This window comes from Monodelphis domestica, chromosome 1 (genome assembly GCF_027887165.1).
Source record: "Monodelphis domestica isolate mMonDom1 chromosome 1, mMonDom1.pri, whole genome shotgun sequence".
NCBI classification, from domain to species: domain Eukaryota; kingdom Metazoa; phylum Chordata; class Mammalia; order Didelphimorphia; family Didelphidae; genus Monodelphis; species Monodelphis domestica.
In genome coordinates, this window is record NC_077227.1 from 197,900,934 (window position 1) to 197,916,176 (window position 15,243).

At 34.3% G+C, this 15,243-nt stretch overlaps 1 long non-coding RNA gene across 1 annotated transcript in view; it reads right to left on the reverse strand.

Moving 5' to 3' along the window:
* Positions 1-1,426: 1,426 nt before the first annotated feature.
* Positions 1,427-15,243, reverse strand: part of LOC103097894 (uncharacterized) — a 79,026-nt gene continuing 65,209 nt past the window's right edge. Inside the window, exon 3 of the long non-coding RNA XR_460879.2 lies at positions 1,427-2,895. This is a non-coding gene — a long non-coding RNA (uncharacterized LOC103097894). The remainder of the gene's footprint in view (positions 2,896-15,243) is intronic.

Genomic DNA, 15,243 nt, shown 5'->3' on the forward strand with positions numbered 1-15,243 from the left:
GGTTATTAATAAATCTTATAAAATATAATACTTAGAGTTATTAGATATTAATTTTAATCTTACACACCCTAGAAACTAGATTACATCATCTCCGGAGGCCTTGTGACCACGAGGTCTAGACTTCCATAATGATTCTCCATGAACTTTCCCTTCCATGTTTCTTTTCATTGCCTTCATCCACTGTAGGACTTGATCCTAACCAGTGACTTCTTTTAATCTCAGTACCATTATAGTTCTCAATTCACTGAGAAAACTGAGATAAGAAGTCATTCATTCAATGCAGGAACATGGTGCAAGTATTTGACTTATAATAGAAAAAATAATTCTCATGTACATTTATTAAAAACAGGCAATTCTTCTTACCAATAAGGGAAGCCTTTAAAAGAGTGTGTAAAAACCCTTGCTAATATTAAGATATGCAATACCTATGACAGTTACTTAATCTAACTTTTTATAATAATCCTAAAAAAAGTGAAACCAAATCAATGATGATAGGATATGATATTTTCCCAAGTACAGTGAGCAATATCCCTTAGGAGTCAGGCTTATAAGCTATCTAAATATAAATGAGATTTATTTACATAATAAAGAAACAAATTACTAGCAAGTTATAATAGAAGCAACACCTAATAATAATCTCTTTGGATTCCATGACAGCAAGTCTTGTTGTACTGATAGAAATAGACTGGCCATAGCCCAAGAAAATAGAATATCCCTGGTTCATAGACTAGTTTTTCCCTTAAAAAGTAATGAAATATTTAGTTGATCTATAGGTCTCAGGTTTTATATTGAGAATAGGTTTGTTGCTTTGACATAACCAACTCCATTTTGTATTAGGTCACTGTTTTATGATTAAATAATTTTGTATTTGCTTTTCTTAACTTAGTTTTTTCATTATTAAGATAAGCTTATGTGTGGTATAGGTTGGTAAACAATAGGGTTATATGCATAAGCAAAGTATAAACATATGAGAATCCCAGATAGAATAAATAACTAATGGGAAAATGTGGGAAACAACCTCATTAGCTTATATCATTGAGTACCAACCAAATTACTTTCTAACCAAATTAAGTCATTAGCCATGAATCAGAATTTGGGCATAACTAACTAATACCAATAATACTTAGAGCTAAAACTAATAAATCCACTGAAGTCTCAAGACTTCAGTCTACTCCTGAATTGTGTTTCAGTCTGCCTCCTACATCTCACTCCCACACCTGAGACTCAAGCAACACCATGTTCTCTAGTGCTGATTGACTGACAGAGACTGAACTCACCAAGCAGTCAGTCACCTTGGAGGAAGATGTGTGACTTCTATCTGGGCAAAGATAGAACTTTGTTGTTGAATACCAGTATAAGATGCACTTACTGGAAATTCAAATCATATTGATCTGATCCTACTGGGGTTGATGTTTATATTTTCAAATAGATAACATAAACTAATGTTTACATGCTCTTGATTAGTCAAGTTTGATTGCTGGATTTAAGAAGTTTAAGCCTAATTAGTGTTGTCATTTAAATAGTTAGGATGCAAACCAGTCAATTGCTTTTGCACTTTTACCATACTTTAGAGGCTTCAATAACTGACATAAATTTCCAAACACATAAGACATAAGATATATGTCTTGAGTACTCTGGGCCCATCCATTTTGACAGACTTCCTGCTCTTATTGGAGTTATCACACTTCTGATCTTGTGTGTCATCATGGCAAATATGGAGGCATGGGAACTAATGATGTTTTCATTGCTCAATATATGTCTTACCTCTGTGATTGTAGAGTAAATTTCTTTTTATTAAGTGTTATCTAGTCTATGAATGTCTTATTGCATTCTAATCCTAACCACTCTGAGTTAGGCTTGTCCTGGAACACAAGTCCAAGGAGAATCAAGAACTTGGCCTCTTTCTCCCCTAAGGGAAGTTTCAGTCCCAGGGATATATATCTCACTCTTATTTCCATTTGCCCTTCCAAGATCCACTTTTTTCGAACTGATACCAATCATCTAAGCCTTCTTTTGTCAACTTTCAAAAGGGGAGCAAAGGCTAAACATCCTAGTGAAACCTACTTAATTCAGAATAAAGAAGTCAATCTGAATTTAAATGTCTTGAATCATAGAATATTTTAAAATAATTTCAGTTTCATCATATCCACGTATATACAATAACTTAAGCTAGGCTAATACAACCTAGCTGGCAGCCAGGTGTCACAGTGTTGAACTTAAAGTCTGGAAGACTATTTCAATCTCTTACCTAGGCAAGTAATTTAACTTCTCTCAGTCTCAATTTTCGCATCTATAAAATGGAGAAAATATTAATATCTACCTCAGAAGACTGTAGTGAGGAGAAAACATGTGTAAAGCATTTCACAAACCTTTAAGTACTATATAAATGCTCTAGCTAGCTAACGAAGTGTTACCCAAAACAAGAATCTAAAGGGGTCTCTTATAATGAATGGAAAAATGTCATTTGTAATTTACATAGCATTAAGCTGTTAAGGATGTCTGAAAATTATTGATCTCTTAACATTATTCCCCAAATTCTATTTATGTAATTATTTTGTGCTATCTGGCATAGCCAGTTTTAAATCCCAACCCTTCTTATTTCAAGTCTACTATACTATGTAATCTTAAAATACAACCCTGGGATGGGGAAGAACAACTTAAAGATTTACTTATAATTCAGAATACATTTCCCTTTAAAAATGAATGTACCACAAGGTTTCTTTAATTAGAAAAAAAAGAGCTAGATCACAAAGAGAATAGTAGTAGCAGTTGTTGCGGTAGTGGTAATGGTCATAATAGTAGTTACTGTAGTAGTCGTAGTTGTGGTGGGAGAAGCAGCCACAATAGGAAGAGGAGGAGTTGTAGTAGTAGTTTTTGTAGTTGTAGCAATAGTAGCTATAATAGGGGGAGAAGGAGGAGTTGTAATCAGTAGTGGTTTTAGTAATTGTGGTAACAGTAGCAGGAGGAGGAGTTGAGGTAGTAGTTATAAGAGTAACTATTAAGAGTTTATTCAATTTTTAATGTAACATATACAATCTTCTAGGACATCTGTTGCTAAAAATGAAACACATTTAGCAAGACATGATCACTATTTCCATGGCTAATGTACCCATCCTGATATGTTTACCATTATCTGTCTGTACCAAATAGTTATCACTCAAACATTTTGTCAAGGCTTTCCTACTGAGTAGAGGAATTTACTTTGGCAGAAATATGGCCACAGATAGGGTGGGATGGTGAGCCACGGAAAATGCATCCTCCCACAGATTCTGTTTCAACCAAGGATATCTGTCAGAATGACCCTACTTAAAATTAAGCCATAACTAGTAACTTCAGCATATGAAGTAACCATTTATTACATGCATAAGGCAGTATGACATATTGTGAATGGAAAGCTAGTTTCATAAGAAGAAAGACCTATGTTTTGTTGTCTCTAACACATAATGGCTGCGTGACCCTATACAAGTCACTTACCTATGTCATTTAACATCTGGTTACTTTCTATGATTATAAATTACTGAAAAGTTAGTGATCTGAATTGGTAGAAGGAGTTTAGTCACCAAGAGTTTCTTGTGCCAAATAAATCACAGGCTTGAACAAAAAAAAAATTAAAACAAAAACAAACCAAAAACCCACTGCATATTCTGGCCCATAATTGCAGTGGCTTGGAGTCATTCACAACTATGAATAATGATGGAGGTGATAGGACTGGAGAAAGACAACCTAATTTAATGCTTCAGAGCATCAGCTGTCACTGAAGTGGTCCAAAAGGGAGGGCTCTGCCTCTTGGTCAGCCTTGCCTCCTTGGCAAAGAGAGCTGTGGGCAGGCTTGCAGTTTTCTTTTGATGGTCAAAGAATACCTCCAACCCAGGGAAGGACTAAATTGGATGACTTAATGGACAGACAGTGAAACTCAAGCCCCCCCCCCCCCCCTTTTTAAGACTTCAGGTCTTTCCTTCAGCCATAAGAAAGTATCAGATACTTCTCTAGATGTTGTCTTTTCAGTGACATTCTTTATCCCTCGGGGGCCTCATGTGGAAGAGTCTCCAAACAGGCTAGAGTTCCTTCCGCCTTGCCCCTACACATTCATTACAATGCTTTCAGGAAAAACAACATTTAGAATCCAAAAAGAACATAAGCATGAAGTAGTTCCCAGATGGAGAGGTAAATAGAGCCCTTCCCAATCTCAAGCTTTAAGTGATTTATCTTGCCCCAGACTGCATATTTAGCTCAGGTAACCACTCCAGCCAAGCTGATACAGTTGTTGTTTCAGGGCTTGCCCAAATAGCCTTTTATGTTGCAATCAAGTAATAGATACAAGATTGACATGTTACAAAGAAAAAGAGCTTTCAGTCAACACAACTCCAATCCATTATTGTGGTGTGTACACTGTGCCCTGGACCTGTAAACACATCTTCATTGATCCTGCAGAAAGATAGAATTATCTCCCTTCTCGTGGTTCAATCTAGCCCTTTTTCACAAAGGTAAAGTGCAAACAATATTGAAAAAGCAGAAAGAGAGTGACATTACCGTCACTCGGTAAATAATAGTCGGGCACAGGAAACCTATCTATAACATTTCAAACTCCTGTCAGCTCAAATGAGATGTTTAGCCTTTCTATCGCAACCCTTCAAGAGATCAAAGGATGGGGACTGTGAATTCCTCTTATTGTCATCTCCCCCTCACCTTTTTTTTTCTAACCAACTGACCAAATCAATAGAAAAAAAAGAATCTCATTTCTCAGTTTTGCATTTTCATGAGTGTCTTGGGTGGGTAAAACTTCTGAAAAAGATCTGATCATAGAAGGTCAATAATTCATTTTTTTTTCCTGCCCAAAGTTGCCATATGTCTGCCATTGAAGCAAAGTTGGTTGGTTATACAATAGGAAAAAGGAGGGGAGGGGGAGGAAGTTGTATGGGATAGAAATGGAAATGAATCTCTAAAGTCTTTCCCAGCTCTAGTGATGAGACTGGGTTCTGGTACCCCTTGGAAATTTCATTCATACAACCTATATCAAATTACCTACATCTTGGGAATGGGGGAGGGGTAAGAAGTTGGGAGAGAACAAAGATTGTAAAATGAATGTTAAATGAATATTAAATATGAAATGAAGTAAATGAAAATGAATATTAAAATTTTATCTACATGTATCATGGGAAAATAGTTTTAAAAAGTTTAAATCTAGCAAAAAAAAAAGAAAAAAATTTCATTCATATTTTCCTGCTACATCTGTTTTTCCCTTACTTCCATTTCATGGAGTCATTGATTTAGAGTAGGAAGAGACCACAGAAGGTCATGTAGTCCAGTTTCTTTTCTTTATGGAGAAGGGAGCTAATTAAAGCTCAGAGATGATAAAGTAATTTGCCTAAATGACAAAGGAAATAAACAGTAGAGGCAGAATTCATGCAGGTTCTTTGATTCCAGATCTAGAGCCCTTTCCAAAACACTTGTACTTTATATTAAGTTAAAATACTAGCAATTAGGTAGAAAGAGGCAGCATGGATTAATGGTTAAAACAACTTTTCTTGGAGAAACTTAGACCTATATTCAAGTCTTGTTTCTGATACATTGGAACTGTGTGACCTTGAGCAAGTCATTGAACATCTCGATGTCTTAGGTAACTAAGACTATAAATCAGACATGAATTGCCTATTTAATCAGTGAAGAGAGTATCCATAATGGGAGTTCTCTGTACTCATAAAACCATGGGTGAGAGAGAGAGACAGACAGAGAGGAGATGAACAAATAGTGTCATCAAGATATGTAAATCTCTTTATTGGAGAAGATATAAATATATGTATACATATAACTATCATATATTAAATATCTTACATATAAAATATAAATATCTTACATTCAGCTAATTGCAATTCTTAGTTGTTACCTATGCATTACAGCAAAATGATATTCAAAGAATAAAGCTGAAAAGAAAATCACACTTCTGTGTGTGGCTTATTTAACTTTAACCACCAGTTTACTTGGAAATTAATTCTTCCTTCTCTATAAAAGTAGAAAAAGAGACAAAAAGTGTTAAAGCATGATTTATTTTGGCCACAAAATAAGCAATATTTATTATATATACATATATATCTCTACATAGATATAGATATATTAGAGATTAAAAGGATATGCTTTTCCCCAAAATGCCATCATCACCTACCCCTCTACTGTTCTTCTCCCACAAAAAATTATCCCTCCCCAACTCAAAAACTATCTGAACTCAAAATGGAAGTAAATTTAGGACATATCTAAAGGACACTTTAAATTACTGGGATTCTTATATACAGAGTGTTAATGACGTGCTAAGGCAACTCACAATGCAATCCTTTGATGTGGCTCCTAATCCTTTGAAGTGTCTTTCCAATAGAAGGAAAACCATGTTTTTATCTTCAGGATCCCAGGAAGATACTTATGAGATCTAAGCCATATCCCCCTGCCCAACTGACTTCTCCCCCAGTAATGTTCTAGTCTTTCCCCCCACATTTCAATATATTCTAAGGGAGTTGGTGGCTATCCTCCCTTGAACTTAGCCAGCTGGAAGACCTTTCAGTAGCTACATTTAAGCTCTTTTCTGGATGGTAAATGTGACAAATAACATTTTCCAAGGCTTTGGACCCCATTGACACCCATGCAAAAGGGATGTAGGTTCACATTCCAGCATTTGCCCATGCTCAGTCCAAATTAGCTGTAGAAGTCAATGCCCTCATAATTTATCTATGTGTAAAGGCAGACCACATATGCCTAGAAACTGAGATTAAATTGAAGGCCTAGGATGTATGCTCAATATTAATAGGTGAACCTTTGTACCAGAGAAGGGTGCTCACAAGAGAAATCCATTATCTTATAACTTTCATAAAAGCTAAAGAACATCTATTATTTTTATTCAAAAATTTGTGGTTATCCCAATTTGTACTCAAACTGTCAACACAGAGTGGTCTAGGATTACATATTCTAATAACTCAAAAATGAACTAGGTACTAAAACATTTAAATCTCCAATGGTGTCCATTCTTTCATTAATGTGTTTTTTAGCACAGTATGTTTTTCTACAAGGTAGAACTAGCTTTCTATAAGAAGAAAAACTAGAAGGGCACTTATAGAATCACAGATTTAGAACTAGAAGGGATCTTAAAGGTCATAGAGACCAATACCTTCATTTTGCAAATGAGGAAATTGGTTAACAGAGAGGTAAATTCACTTGCCAATGAGAATCTACGGCTGGATTTGTTAGTGATTGCCATTCTAGGGCAATTTCTACTATATCACATGGCTCTTACCCCTTTAAAAGGGAGTGAGCAGACCTGCATTATTCTGAATTCTGCCACTAATTTTACTTGTGAGAGCTCAATTCTATTATAAATATTTATCAATCACTTCCTCTCTTTGAGATACTGTAATAGATTCCTGCCTCCAAAGAGCTTACATTCTCCTGGGAGAGACAATATGAATATAGAAAAGGTGATAATAAGAAAATTTAATAAAAACCAGGAGAAAGAGAAAAGGCTTTGTGGAGGAGATAACACCTTAATTGTTAGACAGCTCAGTACTCTTATGAGATATAGGTGAGGAGGGAATGTCCAGCATGGAGACATTATATACAAAAGTATAGAGATATGAGTTTGAATGTTGAGTTAAGAGCACTGCAAACAGGCCCCAATATATTTGTAATATTCTGTTCATGGAAGGTGGTCACACCAAATAAGTCGAGAAAGTTAGGCTAGAATCAGAATGTGACAGACCAAAAATGTCAGGCTTAAACAAGTGTGTATTTTAGCCTAGAAGCCATAGGGAGCCATCAAAAATTCTTGAGTAAGAAGAATGTCACTTTTACCTAAAAGGACACCCAATTTCCTCTTCCTTATAAACAGGAATTTGGCCTTGACAAACTCTAATATCCTTTCTATGTCTTTTCACCTTTTAATCTGCCTCTTTATCTTGCTTTCTTATACTACCTAAGTCAATTGAATTCCTATCTTACTATTTCCATTTTCAATTCACACAATTATTCTCCACTATCCTAGATACCTGAGGCAGCTTTTCTTCAAGACACTATTCTCAACTTAATTTAAAGGACTGTTTCCTCAAAACTATTGCTATTGGTTGATGACAAGATGGTTTACTTAGAAAGTCCCAAGGAATCAGCAAATAAACTATTTGAGACAAATTAATAGCCTTAGCAAAGTTGTAGGCTACAAAACAAACCCACAAAAAATTAATAGCATTTCTTTATGATTTCAACAAAACCCAAGAAGTAATAACATAAAGGAAAGTACCATTCAAAATAACCCCCCAAAATGCATAAAATATAAGAGTCAATGTAGCAAAGCTCATTACATAATTTTATTGATTCTGCTAAAAAATACTCCTCAAAGAAATAAAGAATATTCTAAATGGATAGAGGAATAGTCAGGGATAATGGCCAGGTCAAGATTGTATAATAAAAATGGCTATACTATAATAGTTAATAAAAAGATTTCATTCTATATACAAAACAACTGAAAAATGCTTTTTTAGCTATATAAAACAGTAACAAAATTCATTTAGAGAAACAAAAAATTCCCTAATATCAAACTATATTATCAATCAGCAATCATCAAAATAGAAAATTTAATCAATGGAAAAATTTGAGAAAGGGAAAATGAGAAATAATGGAAATCAATAACCCAGTGTTTGATAAATGTAAAAGATAGAAATTATCTTAGGAAGAGTTACCTTATTCATAAAAAACTTGGAAAAAATAGAAAGCAGTCTGACAGAAATTAGATTTAGACCAACATCTTATACCAAATTCTATGATAAATTAAAAATATATGTATAGCAGAATATTAAATATCAGACCATAAAAAATGAGAAAAGAAGCAGATCTTATAGATTAAGTATATTCAGGAAAAATACTACACAGGAAAAAGAGCCTTCATGGAGAAATATTAATCAAAAACACCCTGAGATTTCATATCAAAGCTTGAAAATTGGTAAAGATGAGGAAAAATAGGGTCAGTCAATGTTAGAGAGGCTATAAAAAGATGGTACATTAGTATATCATTGATAGAGTCAAGAATTAATTAGTTAATTTAACCATTTTGGTAAGCAATTTAAAATTAGAAAAATAAAATAACTAAAATTCCCTTTGACTCAGAGATTTCCCTACATGTTATATACTCAACAAGAAAAGTAAGGCTCTTTATATGCAAAATATTTATAATATCACTCTTACTGTATGGCAGTAAAGAAATGGAAACAAAATAGATGCCTCTTTATTGCTGAATGACCAAACAAATTATGTTACATGGATGTAATTTAATATTAATATAAAAATAAATGACAAATTGATGAATGATTGATGAGAAGCATGAACTGATGCAAAATGAAGTAAGCAGGGGTAAGTAAAATAATACATGAATACTATATTTAAATAAAAAGAAAAACCACAAAATAATCAAAGATATATGCTATGAAATAATTATAAAGAATAAGCTTGACCCTAACAAAGAAAGAATAGCATACCTGCTCCCATTACTACTACAAGGGTATCTTTGTATGGTGTGGGGGCCCCATAGTTATTGAACTGACTATAATGTCCTTTTTTAATATATTGATCAATTTTTATTATTCCCCTCTCCTTTTTTTTCTTGTTCTTTTCAAAATTTCTTTGTTATAAGGGTTGGCTCTCTGAGGAGAAAATGGAGAGAGATATGAGATGGGGTGAATCTAAGTGTCATAAAAACAAAATCTATGAATAAAATCTATTTTTTGAACTCCGTCTCCTGAGCTTGTTTCAGTGAAATAGTGATAACAGTGATACCTGCTCATTAAAAGTATGCTGTGCCTCTTTATCTTTCTCTCTAAATGCCCTGCTCTGATACCTCATTATGTCATGGACCTTGGGTTGTTCAAGGCTATGCCAAAGAAATGCAATCACTATAAGATTATACCAAGTTGGGAATGCTTGAAAAACTGGTCTTGGTAGGCAATATAGACATGCCTATCCTGTGAGTTTCCAGTTAAGCTCAGAAATACCCATCCCCAGCAAGTTGTCCAGTAAGTGAGGAATTCTTTGGTCAATGAAAACATGAAACAAAGAAACTTTTGAAACAGTTTTGTATACATGAACTGATGCAGAGCAAAATAAGTAAAACCAGGAGAACATTGTACACCGTAGCCACAATATTGTATGATAATCAACTGTGAAAGTCTTTTCTACTCTCAGAAATACAATGATCTGGGCCAATTCTGAAGGACTTTTGACAAAGCATACTATTTCCAAAGAAAGGTCTGTTGGAGTTGGATGCAGATCAAAACATACAATTTTTCAGATTAGTTAATTTATGTTTTCATTTTGAAATTTTGGTTTTATATGAGTATTCTCTAACAACAATGCCCAATATGGAAGTATGTTTTGCATGATAATATGTGTATAACCCAAATCAAATTGTTTACCATGACCAAGAGGAGAGATGAAAGGGAGGAAGGGAAACAATTTGGATCTTAAAGTTTTGGAAAATATACATTGAAAATTGTTATTCCATGTAATCAGGAAAATAAAATATCTTTGAATTAAAAAATCTATCTTGTAGAGTTCAATTCAGCAGCAATGGTGGCAAAGTGACATATAAGAAGTTCAAGGGCATTATAAGTCTTTCTTAATGAAATGGCATGGGAGGGCCAGGATTTGCACTGATGGTGAGAATCTCACCCTCAATGAGAACACATATTCATTGAAGCATTTAACCCATGAAAAAATACATCACACAAAAGGAAATATTGGTATGATGCTCCCACTTCCTGATCTTGTTTAAATCTAAGAATTAAGAGGGATCTAGGAAGAAGGCAATAGAATAGCCAATTTATTTTATTAGGTAAGAAAGCAGAACAGTGAAAAATCACTGTCCTACAGTATGGAGAGGTAATATCTCTGTAATAGTACTACCTGGCATTAGGATGCTTTAAAAATTAGTAATTGGTCATTTAAAAAAACATTGTTTTTCAGATATTTCTACTGTGTTCCCCAGATCCAAGCATTCAGAATTCAAAATAAGGATCAGAAATGACATTGTAATGTCATGCATCATGATTTTCCAGTCAATTCTATGGCTTCTAGATGCTCATGAAAGAGTGACAAAGGGACAAAGGATGGGTCATTTAAAACAGCTTTATATTTGTCAAACATTAGGTGTATACAGCTTAGGAGAGTCCATTAGAGTAATGCAACTCCTATGTAAAAATAAGATATGGCTAAAGTGAAAGTGGACACACCAATAATTTTTTATTTTTTTATGCCCACCAATCACTGCCAAAGTGGATGCCAAAATGTGAGTGAATATACTCATACATTAATGAATAAATGAATGAAAAAGCATTTATTTACTATCTACTACATTCAAAGTACTAGGGATACAAGAAGAAAAGTAAGACAGTCTTGCCCTCACCTTCTAATAAGAGGAAACAATACATATAGGAAGTTTCAGCTGCAAGTCAGATGGAAGGGTCTTATGATATTTAGCATATAGTAGCAAAGCTTATAATGCATCTTTGTTACTGCCATTTCCATTGTTTAAACCACATCCATTTTGAATTTTGAATCATTTGATAATACCCAAAATTGTTGCTTAGAATTTTCTTTTCTGAATCTTAGGTTTAGGAGAAAAGCTCTTCTGAAGCAGAAGAAGTAATTGCTGGGTCATATTTCTAACACTATTGATTCCCAGTCTGACAACTAGGACCAGGCTGGAAGAGTGGTCAATGATCTCAGTGGGGCTACTCTTCTAGGGGCTCTTGGACCCAGTATCTTGGACTTTCTCCATTGTTGTCTGAGAGATGATGGTTGTCAAGGTGGCATTGGAGGTTTGACTCACCTGGCATGTTTATATATGTATATTTCTCTGGCTACGATTTCAGTGATGTCTGTAGTTTTGAAAAGGATAACAATGGAAAGGATAATTCAAGAAGCCTGGGAAGACATGGGTGAACTAATACAGAGGGAAGTGAGTAGAACCAGCAATCCAATGTATGCAATATCAACATTTTAAAGATAAGTAGCATTGAAAGACCCAAGAACTCTGATGAATGCAATGACCAGCCATCATTCAAGAGAATTATTAATGAATCACATTCCCCACTTTCTGATGGAGAGATGTTAGACTTGGGGCACAGAATAAAACATGATTTTTGGATATTATCAATGTGAGTGTTTGTTTTGTTTGACTATGCTTATTTGTTAGACAGGTATTTTTCCTCCCTTTTTATGCAGTATATATATGGAGACAAGAGGGAGAAAAAACATTAATGTCTAATAAATTTGAAGGTCAGGAGAAAAGTTGAGGAAGGATAAATGTATCTGAAAATTATTCTCATAGATATGGTAACTGAAACTATAGAAGTGGGTGAGATCACTAAAGGAAATAACAAATTGAGGGGAAAGAGTAGAGGGGACAGAGGGACAGAAAAAAGACCTGGGAGACATCCAGCAGCAGCCATCATGTCCTGGACCAAGATTCATTAAAGGAAACTAAGAAAGTATGATCAGATAGGTAGGAGGAAAGTCAGGTTGGAGTAGCAACATGGAAATTTAGAGAAAAATTTATTAAGGAGAAGTGAGTGTTTGATAGTGTAAAGGGCTGCAGAGAGGTAAAGATAGATGAGGACTTGGAAAAGTCCATTAGACTTGGCAATTAAAAGATAAATGGTAACTCTGAAAAGAGTAGTTTCAGTTGAGTGACGTGCTCTGGGAAAGAAACCGAAAAGAGAAGAGACAATTAGATACTTGGATCTCAGTCTCAGGTTCATCCGAGACAATATTTTATATGCTCAGAACTGTCATAAATGAGAGACTGAGAGAAACAGAGAGATATAGGCAGACAGAGAGAGAAACAGAGACAGAAGAAGAGAGACAGAGTCAGTCAGACAGAGACAGACACAGTCATAGAGACTGGGATGGAGGAGGAGGAGGAGACAGCACATTATTGAAAATGAGACACTAAAGAGGAAATTAATGTGTAGTTTTTCAGAGAGAATCCTACTCCCTCCCTTCATCATCCCTACAACTCTGTCCCAAATGCTCAAGTCCTTAGTTCTTTAAATCCTTCGAACTAATCTTAGTGATGCTAACATTACCACTCAGAGATTCAGATTTGATGATCTTCCTGAAATTTCTGAATCTGGATCAAAATGAAATATGTAAGGATTAAAGAGTAGCCTTTGAGATCAAAAGTTCTTATTAATTTCCCAGGGCTCTTAGAAATAATTCAACAATCATTGTAAAAGTTATGTTTCACTTTACTTTTACTGAAAAGATAGTTATGTTTAAAGTACCTAACATTCAAGCTCTTGGATGACTGTTTAAAAGCTTCTCTGTGAATGAAATAATGGAATAGAAGAAAATGAATAGTTTTCTTTTTCTTTAACACTAAAAGTCTTATTTGAAGACTAAGGATATTGAATAAAGCTTCACTCTACTTCCAGAAAACTTTGACCAACATTAACCCCAAATGAACAAATATGAAAGAGAAAAAAGACTAGCAACAGAATTTCTGTGTATTATACATATCTTTTGTAAGCTTTTATCGGGAGGCAGGGAACATATTCTTGGATGAGAGTCTTCTTAGTATAAATACATTATTTTTTTCATCCAGAAATGGCTCCTCTTATGCCTTCACCTTCCCTAAATTCATATGAAATTCTCATTGGCATAGTTTTGTAATTAACAGAAAAATAAAACAAATTTTAAAATTAGGATTACAGGATTTATAGCTGGAAGGGATCTTAGGTGTCTTCCAGTCTAATACTTTTCATTTTTATAGATGAGGAAAGTAAAGACAAATGAAATTAAGTGACTTATCCAAGATCACAGAGCTTTTAAGCATGAATCAGAATTTGAATTCAAGTCCCCTTTAAATTATGCTGCTCAGTCAGAACACAATTGCTCTCTACAATTCATTTTAACCTTGGCATATGTAAATATTATTTCCCTGAAAAATTATCTAACTTTAAATAACCTATCAATGTTTAAAGAGAAATATATTCATTTCCAAATATTTATAAGGCTAAAGGCTAAAAGTCAAATGTTCTATCTCAATTTAGAGAACAATCCCAAATCCAATAGACAGAATTTATAAATTTCAGTTTTCAGTTAAATACTGAGAAAAAATTCTAACTGCAACTATCTAGCCTTTTAGCAAGACACTAAAATAAATTATCCACATGGAAGCTATTAAAGCAATGTCTGGATAATCATCTGCCAAAGATGCAATAGTAGGAACTTTATATTAGGTAAGAGATTGAAGGAGAAGATGAATTCATGGGCCTTTTCAACTCCAAGACTATATAATTTGTAACTCAAAGTCATCAAGGTTGTAAAAAAAAATTACATGAAGTCTGCATTGTGAATAGATACTATTAAGTTTTAATCAGCAAACACAATTGAACAATGATAAATATAACATATAAATATGACTTGGATCAAAAAATTATAATTGCTAAAACTTGTCTAACTCCATGACATCTTGCACATATGCCTTCTTTTCTCCATTCACACAGCTACCATGATAGTTCAGACCTTGATCATCTCTCATCTGAATTATTGCAGTATTATCTCGTTTGAGCTCCATGACTCAAACCTCTCCCTAATTCAACTCTTCCTCCATAGAGCTGCCTAAAATATTTTCCTAAAATGAAGGCTTGATCATATCTCCTCAATAAAATTCTACTGGCTGCCTATCGCTTCTAAGATCAAACCTTAACTCCTTTGTTTGGCAGTAAAAAACTACAGACAGGACCCATCCTGCCTTTCCAGACCTCCTCCACATTACTTCCCACTCTTTGCTGATCTCAAATGTATTACCCCATTTCCTATCTCCTTGTCTTTGCATTAGCATTCCCCATTCCTGGAATCCTCTCTCCTTCTTCACCTTTGCCTCTTAGAATCTCTAGTTTTCTTCAATATTCAGTTTGAGCTCTCCATTCTGCATGAGACTTTCCTTGTTCACCCCAGGAGCTAGTAAATTATCTTCCAAGATTATGTATTATGTATGTATACACAAGTGTATGTGATACATATTCATATATATCTATATACGTATATATAGGTAAATATGCATACATGTAAACATATTTATCTTTCATTATAATGTGGCCCTTATTGACATCAAGCACTATTTAGATTTTGTCTTGTTTTCTCAGCACCTAGAGTATACTGTAGGTACTTAATATATGCTCACTTGCTTCTTTGAATGAATAATTGGACTCCAGG